General features: G+C 38.1%; 1 non-coding gene across 1 annotated transcript; it reads left to right on the top strand.

Annotated features, from left to right (window-relative positions):
• The first annotated feature begins 1,796 nt into the window (after positions 1-1,796).
• Positions 1,797-1,904, top strand: LOC130952063 (small nucleolar RNA R71). The gene has a single exon (XR_009074244.1). It is a non-coding gene; the product is annotated as a small nucleolar RNA R71 (small nucleolar RNA).
• Positions 1,905-20,575: the final 18,671 nt, after the last annotated feature.

Below are 20,575 nucleotides of genomic sequence, written 5' to 3'. Positions count from 1 at the left end.
AAAAGATAAAATAACAAAAGGAAATAATTAATTATAAAACATTGGGTTGCCTCCCAACAAGCGCTTCTTTACTGTCATTAGCTTGACAGAGGACTCTCATGGAGCCTCAGAGATGCTCAGAGCCGTGTTGGAACCCTCCCAACACCAAACTTAGAGTTTGAATGTGGGGGTTCAACACCAAACTTAGAGTTTGGTTGTGGCCTCCCAACACCAAACTTAGAGTTTGACTGTGGGGGCTCTGTTTGGCTCTGTTTTGAGAGCAGCTCTTCATGCTTCCTCTCTATGATGACAGAGGGATATCCTTGGGCCTTAAACACCAAGGATTCTTCATTCACTTGAATGATCAACTCTCCTCTATCAACATCAATCACAGCCTTTGCTGTGGCTAGGAAGGGTCTGCCAAGGATGATGGATTCATCCATGCACTTCCCAGTCTCTAGGACTATGAAATCAGTAGGAATGTAATGGTCTTCAACCTTAACCAGAACATCTTCTACAAGTCCATAGGCTTGTTTTCTTGAGTTGTCTGCCATCTCTAATGAGATTTTGGCAGCTTGCACCTCAAAGATTCCTAATTTCTCCATTACAGAGAGGGGCATGAGGTTTACACTTGACCCTAAGTCACACAAGGCCTTCTTGAAGGTCATGGTGCCTATGGTACAAGGTATAGAAAACTTCCCAGGATCCTGCCTCTTTTGAGGCAATTGTTGCCTAGACAAGTTATCCAGTTCTTTGGTGAGCAAAGGGGGTTCATCCTCCCAAGTCTCATTTCCAAATAACTTGTCATTTAGCTTCATGATTGCTCCAAGGTATTTAGCAACTTGCTCCTCAGTGACATACTCATCCTCTTCAGAGGAAGAATACTCATCAGAGCTCATGAAAGGCAGTAGTAAGTCCAAGGGAATCTCTATGGTCTCAGTATGAGCCTCAGATTCCCAAGGTTCCTCATTGGGGAACTCCTTGGAGGCCAGTGGATGTCCAGTGAGGCCTTCCTCAGTGGCGTTCACTGCCTCTTCTTCCTCCCAGAATTCGGCCATATTTATGGCTTTGCACTCTCCTTTTGGATTTTCTTCAGTGTTACTTGGGAGAGTGCTTGGGGGGAGTTCAGTAACTTTCTTGCTCAGCTGACCCACTTGTCCTTCCAAATTTCTGATGGAGGACCTTGTTTCATTCATGAAACTTTGAGTGGTCTTTATTAGATCAGAGACCATTGTTGCTAAGTCAGAAGTATTCTGCTTAGAACTCTCTGTCTGTTGCTGAGAAGATGATGGAAAAGGCTTGCTATTGCTAAACCTGTTTCTTCCACCATTATTATTATTGAAACCTTGTTGAGGTCTCTCTTGATTCTTCCATGAGAGATTTGGGTGATTTCTCCATGAAGAATTATAGGTGTTTCCATAGGGTTCTCCTAGGTAATTCACCTCTTCCATGGAAGGGTTCTCAGGATCATAAGCTTCTTCCTCAGATGAAGCATCCTTAGTACTGTTTGGTGCATTTTGCATTCCAGACAGACTTTGAGAAATTAAATTGACTTGTTGAGTCAATATCTTGTTCTGAGCCAATATGGCATTCAGAGTGTCAATCTCAAGAACTCCTTTCTTCTGACTAGTCCCATTGTTCACAGGATTCCTTTCAGAAGTGTACATGAATTGGTTATTTGCAACCATTTCAATCAATTCTTGAGCTTCTGCAGGCGTCTTCTTCAGATGAAGAGATCCTCCAACAGAGCTATCCAAGGACATCTTAGATAGTTCAGAGAGACCATCATAGAAAATACCTATGATGCTCCATTCAGAAAGCATGTCTGAGGGACATTTTCTGATTAATTGTTTGTATCTTTCCCAAGCTTCATAGAGGGATTCTCCATCCTTCTGTTTGAAGGTTTGGACTTCCACTCTAAGCTTACTCCATCTTTGTGGTGGAAAGAACTTTGCCAAGAAGGCATTGACTAGCTTTTCCCAAGAGTCCAGGCTTTCTTTAGGTTGAGAGTCCAACCATATTCTAGCTCTGTCTCTTACAGCAAAAGGGAATAGCATCAGTCTATAGACCTCAGGGTTAACCCCATTAGTCTTGACTGTGTCACAGATTTGCAAGAACTCAGCTAAAAACTGATGAGGATCTTCCATTGAAAGTCCATGAAACTTGCAATTCTGTTGCATTAGAGAAACTAATTGAGGCTTAAGCTCAAAGTTGTTTGCTCCAATGGCAGGGATAGAGATGCTTCTCCCATAGAAATCAGGAGTAGGTGCAGTAAAGTCACCCAGCACCTTCCTTGCATTGTTGGCATTGTTGTTGTTTTCGGCTGCCATTTGCTCTTCTTCCTTGAAGAATTCGGTCAGGTCCTCTAAAGAGAGTTGTGCCTTGGCTTCTCTTAGCTTTCGCTTCAAGGTTCTCTCAGGTTCAGGATCAGCTTCAACAAGAATGCCTTTGTCTCTGCTCCTGCTCATATGAAAGAGAAGAGGACAAGAAAGTGTGGAATCCTCTATGTCACAGTATAGAGATTCCTTGAAATGTCAGAGGAAAAGAGAAATAGAAAGAAGAAGGAGAAGAAGAGTTCAAACTTTAATTAGATAAGGTTCGAATTGTGCATTTAGAAGGAGTGGTACTTCGTAAATAGAAGGATGTGGGAAGGAGGGAAGAGGATTTTCAAAAATTCATTTAAAAGATTTTGAAAACATTTTAAAAAATGTGATTGATAATTTTCGAAAATTAAAAGTGAAAAGGAAATCAAGTGATTTTTGAAAAAGATTTTTTGAAGTTAGAAATTAAAAAGATTTGATTGAAAACTATTTTGAAAAAGATGTGGTTAAAAAGATTTAATTGAAAAGTTATGGTTTTAAAAAGATGTGATTGAGAAGATATGATTTGAAAACAACTTTAAAAGATATGATTTGAAAACACTTTGAAAAGATATGATCTTAAAAATGAATGACTTGCCTAACAAGAAAAGATATGATTTGAAACATTTAAACCTTTCTCAACAGAAAAGGTAACAATCTTGTGATGTTCAATCAAATCATTACTTGTTAGTAAGTATCTTTTAAAAAGGAAAGAAATTAATTTTGAAAACATTTGATTGAAAAGATATGATTTGAAAAAGATTTGATTTTGAAAAACTAAAAAAAAATTGATTTGAAAACAAAATCTTCCCCCTAGCACCATCCTGGCGTTAAACGCCCAGAATGGTATACATTCTGGCGTTTAACGCCCAAAATGCACCCTTTTTGGGCGTTAAACGCCCAACTAGGTACCCTGGCTGGCGTTTAAACGCCAGTCTGCCTTCTTCACTGGGCATTTTTGAATGCTCAGCTTTTTCTGTGTAATTCCTCTGCAGTATGTTCTGAATCTTCAATTCTTTGTATCATTGACTTGAAAAGACACAAATTAAAAAATATTTTTGGATTTTTAATAATCAAAATGCAAAAGGAATCAATTAACAATGCATGCAAGACACCAAACTTAGCAGTTTGTATACTACTGACACTAACAATATGAGAATGCATATGAGACACACAAAATACTTCAAGTCAATAGAATTCAAAGATCAAAACAAAGAAATATATGCATGGATTCGAAAATTATAACAAAAAAACATGCATTTGACACCAAACTTAGGATGAGACACTAAACTTAAGCAAGAAAATATCAAATATTTTTGGTCTTTTTATGATTTTGTAAATTTTTTTGTGTTTTTCGAAAATTAAGTAAAAAAAAGTATCAAAATTCTTAATGAGAATTCCAGGAATCAGTGCAGTGCTAGTCTAAGACTCCGGTCCAGGAATTAGACATGGCTTCACAGCCAGCCAAGCTTTCAAAGAAAGCTTCGGTCCAAAACACTAGACATGGCCAGAGGCCAGCCAAATCTTAGCAGATCACTGTTCCAAGAGCGAAATTGATGAGAATCAACAAGCTCTTGTGGTGATAAGTTGAAACCTCGGTCCAATCAGATTAGACATGGCTTCTCAGCCAGCCAGATTTCAACAAATCATCATGAAACTCTAGAATTCATCTTCAAGAATTTCGAAAAAAAATAAATACCTAATCTAAGCAACAAGATGAACCGTCAGTTGTCCAGCCTAAAACAATCCCGGGCAATAACACCAAAACTTGATGTTGTTGTCGGATCTTGGCACTGATGTTACCAAAAGCTTGCTCAAAACTTGAACAATCCCCGGCAACGGCGCCAAAAACTTGGTGGGCGAAATTGTGAACAATACTTTTTCACAACTCAAATAATCCCCGGTAATGGCTCCAAGAACTTGGTGCGCTCAATACCATGGCATTACACAACTTCGCACAACTAACCAGCAAGTGCACTGGGTCGTCCAAGTAATAAACCTTACGTGAGTAAGGGTCGATCCCACGGAGATTGTTAGTATTGAAGCAAGCTATGGTCATCTTGTAAATCTTAGTCAGGCAAACTCAAATGTATATGATGATGAACGAAAATACTATAAAGATAAAGATAGTGATACTTATGTATATCATTGGTGTAAGAGCTTCAGACAAGTGTATGAAGATGCCTTCCCTTCCGTCTCTCTGCTTTCCTACTGCCTTCATCCAATCCTTCTTACTCCTTTCCATGGCAAACTCGTGTAGGGTCTCACTGTTGTCAGCAGCTACCTCCCATCCGCGCAGTGAAAGCTAATGCACACACTCTGTCACAGTGCTGCCAGTCACCGGTTTGGTTCCCTCCCCTACCGGAATAGAATAACTCTTTTGCGTCTGTCACTAACGCCCAGTAGGTTACAGGTTTGAAGCACGTCACAGTCATTCATTCATTGAATCCTACTCAGAATACCACAGACAAGGTTAGACCTTCCGGATTCTCTTGAATGCCGCCATCAGTTCTTGCCTATACCACGAAGACTCTGATCTCACGGAATGGCTGGCTCGTTTGTCAGGCGAGCACTCGGTTGTCAGGCGATCAACCATGCATCGTGCAATCAGAAATCCAAGAGATATTCACTAAGCCTCAGATGCTTGTAGAACAAGAATGGTTGTCAGTCACCTTGTTCATGGGTGAGAATGGTGATGGGCGTCAATCATCACCTTCATCATGTTGAAGAACAAGTGATATCTTGGTAAAAGAACAAGCGGAATTGAATGGAAGAACAATAGTAATTGCATTAATACTCGAGGTACAGCAGAGCTCCACACCCTTAATCTATGGTGTGTAGAAACTCCACCGTTGAAAATACATAAGCATAAGGTCTAGGCATGGCCGAATGGCCAGCCTCTCTAAGATAGCATAAAACAAAGATAGCTACCAAGAGTCTCTCTAATACAATAGTAAAAGGTCCTACTTATAGAAAATTAGTACATAGATGAGTAAATGACATAAAAATCCACTTCCGGGCCCACTTGGTGTGTGCTTGGGCTGAGCAATAAAGGAAATTCGTGTAGAGACTCCTCTTGGAGTTAAACGCCAGCTTTAGTGCCAGTTTGGGCGTTTAACTCCCATTTGGGTGCCAGTTCCAGCGTTTAACGCTGGGATTTCTTGAGGTGACTTTGAACGCCGGTTTGGGCCATCAAATCTTGGGCAAAGTATGGACTATCATATATTGCTGGAAAGCCCAGGATGTCTACTTTCCAACGCCGTTGAGAGCGCGCCAATTGGGCTTCTGTAGCTCCAGAAAATCCGCTTCGAGTGCAGGGAGGTCAGAATCCAACAGCATCTGCAGTCCTTTTGAGTCTCTGGATCAGATTTTTGCTCAGGTCCCTCAATTTCAGCCAGAAAATACCTGAAATCACAGAAAAACACACAAACTCATAGTAAAGTCCAGAAAAGTGAATTTTAACTAAAAACTAACAAAAATATACTAAAAACTAACTAGATCATATCAAAAACATACTAAAAACAATGCCAAAAAGTATACAAATCATCCGCTCATCAGCATTCATGAGAATCCGAAAAGTCTAAACCTTGTCTGTGGTATTCCGAGTAGGATTCAAGGATTGAATGGCTGTGACGAGCTTCAAACTCGCGAGTGTTGGGCGTAGTAACAGATGCAAAAGGATCAATGGATCTTATTCCGACATGATCGAGAACCAACAGATGATTAGCCGTGCTGTGACAGAGCATTTGGACCATTTTTCACTGAGAGGATGGGAAGTAGCCATTGACAACGGTGACACCCTACATACAGCTTGCCATGGAAGGGACTTTGCACTTTTGAAAGTGAGGAAGCACCATGTAACAGGAATTCAGAAGACAAAGCATCTCCAAAACTCCAACATATTCTCCATTATTGCATAAAAAGTATTTCGAATTTTTCAACATTAATTACAATTTTTATTCCAATTTCATATTACGTAATACATGTCCCCTTGTTCATTTGCAAGTCAACTGATAATCAAAATTGGTATCCTGACTAAGAATAATAAGATAACCATAGCTTGCTTCAAACTAACAATCTCCGTGGGATTCGACCCTTACTCACGTAAGATATTACTTGGACGACCCAGTGCACTTGCTGGTTAGTTGTGCGGAATTAAATAGTGTGAAGTAATTTTTGTGCACCAATAAGCGTATGAAGATGCTTTGTTCCCTTTGAGCCTCTGCTTTCCTATTGCCTTCATCCAATCATCCATACTCCTTTCCATGACAAGTTGTATGTAGGTGGATCACCGTTGTCAATGGCTACCATCCATCTTCTCAGTGAAAATGGTCCTCTACGATTTTTCGCATGGCTAATCAGTTGTTGGTTCTCGATCGTGTCGGAATAAGATCCATTGATCCTTTTGCACACTGTCACTGCACTCCACAGTCGCGAGTTTGAAGCTCGTCACAGTCATCCCATCCCAGATCCTACTCAGAATACCACAGATAAGGTTTAGACTTTCCGGATCTCAATAATGCTGCCCATTTGATTCTAGCTTATACCACGAAGACTTTGATTGTACGGAATGGAAGCTCTATTGTCAGGAGAGGCAACCATGTGTCATGAACCAGGAGGCCAAGAGATACACACTCAAGCTCTCGTAGATAAAATGGAAGTGGTTGTCAGGCACGTGTTCATAAGGGATGATGATGATGAGTGTCACGGATCATCACATCCATCAGGTTGAAGTACGAGTGACTATCTTAGAACAAGAATAAGCTTGAATTGAATAGAAAACAGTAGTAATTGCATTAATTCATGAGGAACAGTAGAGCTCCACACCTTAATCTATGATGTGTAGAAACTCCACCGTTGAAAATACATAAGAACAAGGTCTAGGCGGCCATGCCTCCCAAATAGCATGAAACAAACGAAAAAGGGTTCAAAGACCTGATCCTGAGATCAAAGATGATCAAAAAGATGAAAATACAAGAGTAAAAGGTCCTATTTATAGTGAACTAGTAACCTAGGGTTTACATAAATAAGTAAATGGTACAGAAATCTACTTCTGGGGCCCACTTGGTGTGTGCTTGGGCTGAGCATTGAAGCTTTCATGTGCATAGGCTTCTCTTGGAGTTAAACGCCAGCTCTGGTGCCATTTTGGGTGTTTAACTCCTGCTTTTATGCCAGTTCTGGCGTTTAATGCCAGAAAGGGTCTGTGACCGGCATTTTGATGCCAATTTTGGCCATCAAATCTCGGGCAAAGTATGGATTATTATACATTACTGGAAAGCCCAAGATGTCTACTTTCCAACGCAAGTGAGAGCGCGCCAATTGCGCTTCTGTAGTTCCATAAAATCCACTTCAAGTGCAGGGAGATCAGAATCCAACAGCATATTCTGTCCTTTTTCAGCCTCTGAATCAGATTTTTGCTCAGGTCCCTCAATTTCAGCCAGAAAATACCTGAAATCACAGAAAAACACACAAACTCATAGTAAAGTCCAGAAATGTGATTTTTGCATAAAAACTAATAATTATATACTAAAAACTAACTAAATCATACTAAAAACTACCTAAAAACAATGCCAAAAAGCGTATAAACTATCCGCTCATCAGTGGACAATGAAGAAGGTGTTGAAGCACCGTATATTACGATCAGCGGTCAATAAAAATTGTTGAAACCTTTCTTTGCTATAGTACTGTTATTAATATATTTTACTATGCTTTTCTGTCTCTCTCTTGTTAATCATATTTTATATTTTTATTTTTTTCTTAGTTATGATTGCGGAATATATGTGATGAAATGGTTGAAAATAATTGATCCCGAAAAGATAAAAGATGGGAAATACAAATGTAAAAACTGGAAATAGATAAGTAATTTCTAAATTAATAAATTTCGGTTTATTTCTTATTTCATTTGGGTTCAAATTAAGTGATTTCTTTCAATTGAATTGTAGGAAGAAGTAGATGCTTTCAGGCGGGCATATGGTCCAACCATTCTCTTAGACAGGGTAATTAAATTGAGAAAGAAAGTCATTAAGGCGTCTGAAGCCATAAGAATCCCAAATTCATCCGCTGCCCTCTCAAATTCTTTTTGTAAATTTTCATCTGGGAATATAGAAATTAAATAGGTTGAATCTGTAATTAACATTAATTTGTAAGAAATTGTAATGAGGCAAACACTTCTTTCACTCGTTGCAAATGTTAATGTATATATTTGAAAATCTTTTCTTAAATTCCATTTGATTTATTTGTTGGAAATGTCTGGGCTGTATTGAGATCAAATTAGTTTGAATGAATCTAGATTCACATTGAATAGGTTGAATGTATTTACTAAACCTCAAGAGCGGCAAAAATACAAATGAACTGAAATTTATACACGAAATGAACCAAAAAAGGAACCTCATTATATAACTATTCAATTGAAAAAATACCTAAGCTGTTTGCCACAACACAATTGTAGAAGCTAATTTAAAAATTCAAAGAGTGACTATTCAATAAAACATAACATAAATTAGAAATTAACCCTCATTATATGACTAGAACTCAAATGAACCAAAATTCCGTCATACATGAATCAAAATGTATTCCAATAAACACCAAAACTTCTATCATCCTCTCCGGGATAATTCATATCCTGTGCATGATAAAGGCTAGAACTTGACTGAATCATTAATTCACCATCTAAAATGTTCAACTGCTAAAAAAAATCATACATTAGCGAAATGCATAAACCCATTTTCCCTAATCAAAAGAAAATCAATGTTACCTCGCTTAGAGCTGGCTTTTTTTTTTCTTTTTTTTTGTATTTACAATATTTTTTTCCATATTTGATTCCAGTCTATTCTTGGAACGTCCTCTTGTTCTAACACGTGCGGGACTTTGAAAGTTGTTAAGATCATTCAATGCAGTGAATTTTTTTGATAATGAACATTTACTTTTACTTTTCGATTAATATTCTTGCATCTCAGCCATGACATTATCAAAAGTCCTATGCAAAATTCCAGTCAACTTCTCCAATTCTGATGCAAATTCACAAATATTATGTAAGCGAAACACCAAATCGTCATATCTCTTGCTTCTTGGTTCCAATAGAGACTCGTCTTGGCCACTCTTGATATGTGTGTGCCTCCTCTTTATGTTCTTACTCCAGCGGTCAAATATATATTTCGGTGCCACTTTATATACTCGCTCAAAGCTTAAGGCACTCAAAGAATGACGGTAAAATATACCCCTTGACTCAAACAACAAGCAGTTACACTTTACTTTGCATGATATTGCATCGTATATAACAACAAACTTATTAAATGTTGAGTTAGAAACCTGCTCTAAAACTTCATATACTGTAAAACCTAGAGTAGAATGTGTTGATCTTGCGATGCAATTCACCTTTCCTCTAAGTTGTGCTTGAACTTTCCTGAACTTCTCGTGAGTATACACATGCTAAAATTGAGTCTCTATTGGTGATTTTATTGTACACAGTATCACGGTATGAAAATATGCAGCATCAAATTCTCTCTCTCTTTGCTATCTGCTTCCTAGGCAATTATCATATTGCTTTACAAATTGAATCAAGGAGCTATTGCATGCGATAAACTTGTTAAAAAAAATATGTATGTCCTCACTCCTTTGTGTGCTTCTCATCTCGGCCCAAAAATGTTGATCAAGATAAACTGAAATTCATAAATGAAGATCTTCAAATAGCTTTGGAAATGAACTGAAACTTATAACCATTTTCACCGAAAAATAACATCAACTAATTCAAATGCAACCTTGGTTACCTGAAAGCCACTTATTGCCTCCAACACCATACCTCATGAGAAAATCATTCCAATTCTTGTCAAATGCATCTTTTGTAAACGAGTTCCAAACAACATGACTCATCTCTTATTCAATTTCTTCGTGTTGCTTGTAGCAATTTAATTTACTTGGGATCTTCTTCATGATATGCCAAATGCACCATCGGTGAATTGTTATTGGCATACCCTTTGCATTAGAGGTGGCAACGGGACGGGTAGGAGCAAATTTTTGCTCTACTTGACCCCGCGCTGCCCTACAATAACTCGCATTGAACCCGCCCTGCTCCTACCCACGGGTAGTAAAATGTTGAACCTTAACCTGTCACAGCAGGTAGTAACCGTCCCTGCGGGTACCTGTCCCGCCCCTATAATTATTAAAATTTAATAAATAAAATTGAATTTCAAAATTTATATAACTATCATCGCATACATAACATAAATTAAAGTAAAATTTTAAATATGTTACAGATATTATATATTAAAATTATATATATATATATATATATATATATATATATATATATATATATACCGCGGCGGGTAGGGGCGGATATTATCTAAACCCGACCCTGCCCCACCCAAAAACCCGTCCCGGTGTAGGGCGGGTAATTATCCGCTCTGAGCGGGTAGGGGCTGGGTGGGTACCCGCAGGTTCAGATGGTGTTTCCATCCCTACTTTGCATCGATGTGCATTGATTGATAAGAATCCCTTTTGGTGTCTTTCCTCCCATGCACCGAAGCAAATATTTAAATAACCATTTAAATGACTGAATATCCTTTTTTCATCAACTCCGAGAAGTGCTAACTGACCGTGGTAATTCACACCCACAAAAGAACCAAAAACTAGATTGTACCTGCAAATGGACACCAACGGTTATGAATTGAAACTGGTTATGAGTATGAACCAAATATTATATCACAGTGAACTGAATACCTGTTTGTGTTGTAAGTCGTATCAAATGAAACAATATATCCGAAATACTCGTACGTAGCCCTGCTTCTTGCATTATCCTAAAATACATTTTTGATAGAGTGATCAACTTCAAGGTTAAGCTAAAAAAAATTGATTCTTGTCTTTCATTCTTAAAAAGTATTTTACAAATCCTTTGGCATAATCTTGTTTGATAAAACATTATGTACTTTTCTTGTAATGTAGTTTCTCACATCTTTTTCAATAAAACTTAGTTCACAATGATTGCCTGCTGCTGTTACAAATGACTGATATGTTTTACTCGGTCTAATTCCAGCTTTCTCGTTATTTTCAATGGTACGACACACATACATGCTTAGCTCCGTATGTTGTTTAAGCATCTCTGCTCAATCTAGACAGTAAGGATGTGAATGATTCAGAACAACTTTAGAAATAATCCAAAGACCAACATTTTTCAATATATATACATAAATCCTGGCTTGATAGTTTATTCCAGTTGAGGGGTTTGTCTTCAGAATTGGAGATATCCTAAATTTCCATTTTCTCTCTACTACATATAATTAGTTGATTCTTAATTTCATCTCCATTTCGAGTGATGTTCCTTATTTTCGTAGAAAAACCAACAAGTTTAGAATATTCTTTATTGAACTTTCAAGCTTCTTCGAGTGTCTTAAAAGTCATCCCAATCTTTGGGAAACAAATTGTTTATCGACAACACACCTGCACTGTAAAATGAACCGAAATATTATCATAATAAGACCATTGTGTAATAACCAATGAAATGAAACATATGCATTCTATAAATTCAGAAACTCCTGTATTCTATCCAAATTATATTCATCATCACTTTATTCAATTGTATTCCATTCTATTCAATTCAAAATTATTGAAGAATGAATCGAAATACTATGATAATAAGACCACTGTGTAATAACAAATGTACCAAAAATTGTCCATTATATAAATTTAAATTCAGAAACACCTGCATTCTAGAATGAACCAAAATTATTATCAATACAAAACCATTGTATAATACCAAATGAACCGAAAATTGTGTTCATAAACAACATTGGATTTAGCAATGAAGAATGAAATTATTCACTATCACTTTATTCAATTGCATTCTATTCCATTCAATTCAAAATTAACTAATCCAAATATCGTCCACTTGATTTGATTTAGAAGAACAATCCAAATCGCTCTCATTCAACTGATTTGAACTTGAATCATTCATTGTTTTGATACGTTATTCAAATGCAGATCGAAATCTAAAAACAATGAAAACGAAGAAGAAAATGAAGAAGAAAACAAAGAAGAAAATTAGAGAAATCAGAGAAGAAGAGAATCTTTACGTTGGAAAAAGAACAAAGAAAAAAGCTTTATGTTGAAGAGAAAGCTTTACGTTGAAGAGGTTTACGTTAAAAGTATATTATGAAAGCATCAGAGAAAGGTGGCGTGGCACGTAAGAGAAAATAACTTGGTTGGACATGGTTAAAAAAATTACATGGATGCTGGTGCACGAAATGCAATCCCACTCTTTGACAATTCGCACAACTAACTAGCAAGTGCACTGGGTCGTCCAAGTAATACCTTACGTGAGTAAGGGTCGATCCCACGGAGATTGTTGGTTTGAAGCAAGCTATGTTTATTTTATTATTCTTAGTTAGGATATCAATTAAAATTATCAGTTGGAATTAGTAGAAAAATAAAAGAACGTGAAATAAATAATTATTACTTTAATAATGGAGAATATGTTGGAGTTTTGGAGATGCTTTGTCTTCTGAATTCCTGTAATGTAATATTCAACTCAATTCTAAAGTGCAAAGTTCCTTCCATGGCAAGCTGTATGTAGGGTGTCACCATTGTCAGTGGCTACCTCCCATCCTCTCAGTGAAAACGGTCCAGATGCTCTGTCACAGCACGGCTAATCAGCTGTTGGTTCTCGATCATGTTGGAATAGGATCCATTGATCCTTTTGCGTTTGTCATCACGCCCAGCAATCGCGAGTTTGAAGCTCGTCACAGCCATTCAATCCTTGAATCCTACTCGGAATACCACAGACAAGGTTTAGACTTTCCGGATCCTCAAGAGCGGCCGCCATCAATTCTAGCTTATACCACGAAGATTCTGATTAAGGAATCTAAGAGAAGCTCATTCAATCTAATGTAGAATGGAGGTGGTTGTCAGGCACACGTTCATGGATTGAGGAAGGTGATGAGTGTCACGGATCATCACCTTCTTCATAATTAAGCGCGAATGAACATCTTAGATAGGAACACACACGTTTGAATGGAGAAATAGAAACAATTGCATTAATTCATCGAGACGCTGCAGAGCTCCTCACCCCCAACAATGGAGTTTAGAGACACATGCTGTCAAAGTGTATAAAATTCAGATCTGAAAATGTCATGAGGTCCAAAATAAGTCTCTAAAAGTTGCTTAAATAGTAAACTAGTAACCTAGGTTTGCAGAAAATGAGTAAACTAAGATAATTGGTGCAGAAATCCACTTCTGGGGCCCACTTGGTGTGTGCTGGGCTGAGACTTAAGCCTCTCACGTGCTTGGGCTGTTTCTGGAGTTGAACGCCAGGTTGTAACGTGTTTTGGGCGTTGAACTCCAACTTGTAACCTGTTTCTAGCGCTGGATGCCAGACTGCAGCATGGAACTGGCGTTGAACGCTAGTTTACGTCGTCTATCTTCACGCAAAGTATGGACTATTATATATTGCTGGAAAGCCCTGGATGTCTACTTTCCAAACCAATTAAGATCGCAGCAATTGGACTCCTGTAGCACGCAGAAAATCCATTCCGAGTGCAGGGAGGTCAGGATCCAACAGCATCAGCAGTCCTTTTTCAGCCTAAATCAGATTTTTGCTCAGCTCCCTCAATTTCAGTCAGAAAATACCTGAAATCACAAAAAAACACACAAACTCATAGTAAAGTCCAGAAATATGATTTTTGCCTAAAAACTAATGATACTCTACTAAAAACTAATTAAAACATACTAAAATCTACATGAAATTATCCCCAAAAAGCGTATAAAATATCCGCTCATCAGATGCAGAGCATTATTATTATATATATAAATGATGCCATGAATAATATATATTTAATGAATCATACTAGGAGAACACCAAAATTCACTTGCTAAATTTGTTACTAGTATTCACCAACTGGTTAACCAAGCTTTTTAATGAGATTTTAAGGTCAAAGAAGATGCCTGATGAGTGGAGAAAGAGCACCTTGGTACCTACAAGAATAAGGGGGATATACAAAGCTGCGAAAACTATAGAGGGATTAAGCTTATGAGTCATACTATGAAGTTATGGGAAAGGGTGAAAGAACGGAGGTTGAGAAAAGAGACACAAGTAACAGAGAACCAATTTGGATTTATGCCAGGAAGATCTACCACTAAAGCGATATACCTATTAAGAAGGATGATGGAGAGGTATCGTAGTAATAAAAGGAATCTACATATGGTGTTTATTGATTTGAAAAAGCGTATGATACGGTACCAAGGGAGGTCTTATGGAAGGTTTTAGAAAAGAGGAGAGTAAGGATCGCATATATTCGGGCAATTAAAGACATGTATGATGGGGCCACAACTAGTGTGAAGACTCAAGGTGGTGTGATAGAGAAATTCCCTATTGGTATAGGATTTCACCAGGAATCATCCTTAAGTCCATACCTTTTCACATTAGTCTTGGAAGTACTCACAGAGCACATCCAAGAGCCTGTGCCATGGTGCATGCTTTTTGCCGATGATATCGTCCTTATGGGAGAGTCAAGGGAAGACCTAAATAAGAAGTTGGAGTTATGGAGAGAAGCTTTAGAAGTGTATGGTCTACGCATAAGCCGTAGCAAGGCGGAATATATGGAATGTAAGTTCAGTTTGAGAAGGGAAAATCCCAATATAGAGGTGAAGATTGGAGAAAACATCCTACGAAAAGTTAAAAGTTTTAAGTATCTTGAGTGCATCATACAGGATAATGGAGAGATTGAACAGGATGTAAATCATAGGATCCAAGCAGGTTGGTCAAAATGGCAGAGTGCATCTGGTTTTGTATGCGACAAAAAAGTGCCTCTAAAACTTAAAGGTAAATTCTATCGCACCGCTATAAGACCGGCTATGTTGTATGGTACGGAGTGTTGGGCGGCTAAAGGGGAGCACGAGCATAAGCTGAGCGTGGCAGAGATGAAGATATTGATATGGATGAGTGGTCATACGCGATTGGATAAAATAAGGAATGAAGATATAAGGGAGAGAGTTGGAGTAGCACCCATTGTGGAAAAGATGGTTGAATCGCGTCTCAGGTGATTTGGACATGTGAGAAGAAGACCGATAGAACATCTAGTCAGGAGGATGGATGAGATGGAAGATGGACAAACGGCGAAAGGCAGAGTAAATGTAATGAGGTCCAAAATAAGTCTCTAAAAGTTGTTTAAATAGTAAACTAGTAACCTAGGTTTACAGAAAATGAGTAAACTAAGATAATTGGTGCAGAAATCCACTTTTGGGGCCCACTTGGTGTGTGCTGGGGCTGAGACTTAAGCCTCTCACGTGCTTGGGCTGTTTCTGGAGTTGAACGCCAGGTTGTAACGTGTTTTGGGCGTTGAACTCCAACTTGTAACCTGTTTCTGGCGCTGGATGCCAGACTGCAGCATAGAACTGGCGTTGAACGTCAGTTTACGTCGTCTATCTTCACGCAAAGTATGAACTATTATATATTGGTGGAAAGCCCTTGATGTCTACTTTCCAACCCAATTGAGAGCGCGTCAATTGAATTCCTGTATCTCCATAAAATCTATTACGAGTGCAGGGAGGTCAGGATCCAACAACATCAGCAGTCCTTTTTCAGCCTAAATCAGATTTTTGCTCAGCTCCCTCAATTTCAGTCAGAAAATACCTGAAATCACAGAAAAACACACAAACTCATAGTAAAATCCAGAAATATGATTTTTACCTAAAAACTAATGATACTCTACTAAAATCTAATTAAAACATACTAAAATCTACATGAAATTACCCCCAAAAAGCGTATAAAATATCCGCTCATCACAACACCAAACTTAAACTGTTGCTTGTCCCCAAGCAACTAGATGAACAAAATAGGATAAAAAGAATTTAAGGAGCACTAAAATCTCCGAGTTTTAAGTGAAGCTCAGATTCTAATTTAGATGAGCGGGGCTAGTAGCTTTTTGTTTCTGAACAGTTTTGGCATCTCACTTTATCCTTTGAAATTCAGAATGATTGGCATCCATAGGAACTCATAATTCATATAGTATTATTGATTCTCCTAGTGTAGTATGTTGATTCTTGAACACAGTTACTTTATGAGTCTTGGCCGTGGTCCTAAGCACTTTGTTTTCCAGTATTACCACCGGATACATAAATGCCACAGACACATGACTGGGTGAACCTTTTCAGATTGTGACTCAGCTTTGCTAAAGTCCCCAGTTAGAGGTGTCCAGAGCTCTTAAGCACACTCTTTTTGCTTTGGATCACGACTTTAACCACTCAGTCTCAAGCTTTTCACTTGGACCTGCATGCCACAAGCACATGGTTAGGGACAGCTTGATTTAGCCGCTTAGGCCTGGAATTACTTCCTTGGGCCCTCCTATCCACTGATGCTCAAAGCCTTGGATCCTTTTCACCCTTGCCTTTTGGTTTTAAGGGCTATTGCCTTTTTTCTTTTTCTTGATCCAATGATTTCTTGTAAAAGTTTTTTTTTTGCACTGCTTTTTCTTGCTTCAAGAATCAAATTCATGATTTTTTCATATCATCAATAATATTTTTCGTGTTCCTCATTCTTTCAGGATCCAATAATTTTAACATTCATAAACAACAAGATCAAAAATATGCACTGTTCAAGCATTCATTCAAAGACAAAAAGTATTGCCACCACATATAAATTATTAGAATTTTTCTTATTAAGAACTCGAAAAAAAATATTGCCTCTTTATTCTAAAAATCTACTATTTTATTCATGTTTGATGCTGATGAGAAAAATAAATTATAACTTAATTGGAATTAAAATCAAAGTAGAGATACTAATTACTATTACTAATATATAACTTCTAAGGTAAATTCCTAATAAGAACAGTTATCACAGAGTTAAGGCAAAGATTAGAACTCAACAACGTTTATTTTGGGAAGTGGATGTTTCTCTAGTCTGTGGGGTGCTTGGTCCTTCAAGAGATAATTTCTGACGCTTCAGTTCCTTTAAGTTACATCCTTGCTCTTCCTGTTCCCTTAGGTGCCATGATCTTGATGAGTTTTAGCTCAGTGATCATGGCGAATCACACCAAACTTAGAGGTTTGCTTGTCCTCAAGCAAAAGAAAGGAAAGGAGAGGAATTGTAGGAGAGGCCAATTCGAAATTTAAAAGATATGATGAGTTGAAAAAGATATGAGAAGAAATTAAAAAGATTTGAAAAGAGTTCAAAAAGATAGATGAGTTTTGAATAAGATTTGAAAAGAAATTACAGAAAAATCAAGAAATATGTTTAGGATTAAAAAAATATTTTTGAAATTGAAGTTGAAAGATGAGAGTTTGTAACATGTTTATGCAAGAAATCATGAATTGAAACGTGAAAATTGGAAAAAATTAGAATTGAAAACGAAATTACCTCCTCCCCACAATCCTGGTGTTAAACGCCCAAGCGCTACATGTTTTGGGCGTTTAACGCCCAATTGCTGCTTCTCCTGGGCGTTCAACGCCCAGCTATTGCTTCTTTCTGGCGTTGAACGCCAAGAAGTCTTTTGTCACTGGGCATTTTTCTGAACACCCAGGACGCTATCAATCTGGCGTTAAACGCCCAGAAGGTGCTTCTTTCTGGCGTTCAACGCCCAAAAGATGCTCTTTTCTGGCGTTTAACGCCCAGATGGCTACCCTTACTGGCGTTGAACGCCCAGTGGGTGCTTCTTTTGGGCGTTCAACGCCCAAAATGTTTCTTACTGGCTTTTTTTTTTTACGCCAGTGAGCTTCCAAATTCCCTTGTAACTTTGTGAATTCAAGCAATTGCTATTTTACCTTGAAGATACTTTGACATATACCTGTAAAAATCAATTAATTAACAAATAAACTTTGTAAATGGCTGGGTTGCCTCCCAGCAAGCGCTTCTTTATTGTCATTAGCCGAACTATTACTGAGCTTTAATCAAGCCTCAGTTTTGAGCATTCTTGCTCAAAATTGCCTTCAAGATAATGTTTGACTCTCTGTCCATTAACAATGAACTTTTTATTAGAATCATTATCCTGAAGCTCTACGTATCTATATGGTGATACGCTTGTGATCACATATGGACCTCTCCATCGGGACTTCAATTTCCCGGGGAATAATTTGAGCCTAGAATTAAATAGCAGAACTTTTTGCCCTGGCTCAAAGACTTTGGATGACAATTTCTTATCATGCCATCTTTTTGCTTTCTCTTTGTATATTTTTGCATTCTCGAAAGCATTGAGTCTTGATGAGCGGATAATTTGTATGCTTTTTGGCATTGTTTTTAGTATGTTTTTGATAGTTTTAGTTGAGTTTTTATTATATTTTTATTAGTTTTTAGTTAAAATTCACTTTTCTGGACTTTACTATGAGTTTGTGTGTTTTTCTGTGATTTCAGGTATTTTCTGGCTGAAATTGAGGGATCTGAGCAAAAATCTGATCCAGAGACTGAAAAGGACTGCAGATGCTGTTGGATTCTGACTTCCCTGCACTCGAAGTGGATTTTCTGGAGCTACAGAAGCCCAATTGGCGCGCTCTCAACGGCGTTGGAAAGTAGACATCCTGGGCTTTCCAGCAATATATAATAGTCTATACTTTGCCCAAGATTTGATGGCCCAAACCGGCGTTCAAAGTCACCTACAGAAATTCCAGCGTTAAATGCCGGAACTGGCATAAAACTTGGAGTTAAACGCCCAAACTGGCATAAAAGCTGGCGTTTAACTCCAGAAAATGTCTCTACACGAAAATGCTTCATTGCTCAGCCCAAGCACACACCAAGTGGGCCCGGAAGTGGATTTTTATGTCATTTACTCATCTTTGTACACCTTAGGCTACTAGTTTTCTATAAGTAGGACCTTTTACTATTGTATTTTCATCTTGGTTCTTCTGGTTCCCTCTCTGGGACCGAAACCAATGATCACTTTTGTTCTTATGTATTTTCAACGGTGGAGTTTCTACACACCATAGATTAAGGTGTGGAGCTCTGCTATACCTCGAGTATTAATGCAATTACTATTGTTCTTCTATTCAATTCCGCTTGTTCTTTGTCCAAGATATCACTTGTTCTTCAACTTGATGAAGGTGATGATTGACACTCATCATCATTCTCACCTATGAACAAGGTGACTGACAACCATTCTTGTTCTACAAGCATATGAGGCTTAGTGAATATCTCTTGGATTTCTGATTGCATGATGCATGGTTGATCGCCTGACAACCGAGTGCTCGCCTGACAAACGAGCCAGCCATTCCGTGAGATCAGAGTCTTCGTGGTATAGGCAAGAACTGATGGCGGCATTCAAGAGAATCCGGAAGGTCTAACCTTGTCTGTGGTATTCTGAGTAGGATTCAATGATTGAATGACTGTGACGTGCTTCAAACCTGTAACCTACTGGGCGTTAGTGACAGACGCAAAAGAGTTATTCTATTCCGGTAGGGGAGGGAACCAAACCGGTGATTGGCAGCACTGTGACAGAGTGTGTGCATTAGCTTTCACTGCGCGGATGGGAGGTAGCTGCTGACAACAGTGAGACCCTACACGAGCTTGCCATGGAAAGGAGTAAGAAGGATTGGATGAAGACAGTAAGAAAGCAGAGAGACGGAAGGGAAGGCATCTTCATACGCTTGTCTGAAGCTCTTACACCAATGATATACATAAGTATCCCTATCTTTATCTTTTATGTTATTTTCGTTCATCACCATTATACATTTGAGTCTGCCTGACTGAGATTTACAAGATGACCATAGCTTGCTTCATACCACCAATCTCCGTGGGATCGACCCTTACTCACGTAAGGTATTACTTGGACGACCCAGTGCACTTGCTGGTTAGTTGTGCGAAGTTGTGTTTATGCCATGGTATTGAGCACCAAGTCTTTGGGGCCATTACTAGGGATTGTTTATGTTTTAAAAAGTACTGATCACAATTTCGTGCACCAAGTTTTTGGCGCCGTTGCCGGGGATTGTTCTTGTGTATGGACAACTGACGGTTCATCTTGTTGCTTAGATTAGGTATTTTTCTTCAGAGTTCTTAAGAATGAATTCTAGTGTTTCAAGGTGATGTCCTTATCATCACCAAAGCTAATTGATCATCATCAATTTAGCTCTTGAATGCAATGTCTTGCTGAAGCTTAGCTAGCTATGTCTAATTCCTTTAGACTAAAGCTTTAGACTAACATTGCATGATTCCTGGGATTCTCATTAAGAATTTTGATACCTTTATTTTCCTTTTCACTTAATTTTCGAAAAAGCACAAAAAAAAATTACAAAATCATAAAATCCAAAAATATTTCTTGTTTGAG

This window comes from Arachis stenosperma, chromosome 9 (assembly GCF_014773155.1).
Source record: "Arachis stenosperma cultivar V10309 chromosome 9, arast.V10309.gnm1.PFL2, whole genome shotgun sequence".
NCBI lineage: Eukaryota > Viridiplantae > Streptophyta > Magnoliopsida > Fabales > Fabaceae > Arachis > Arachis stenosperma.
The sequence above is the reverse complement of the archived record's forward strand: the minus strand, read 5'-3'. Positions and strand labels throughout refer to the sequence as shown.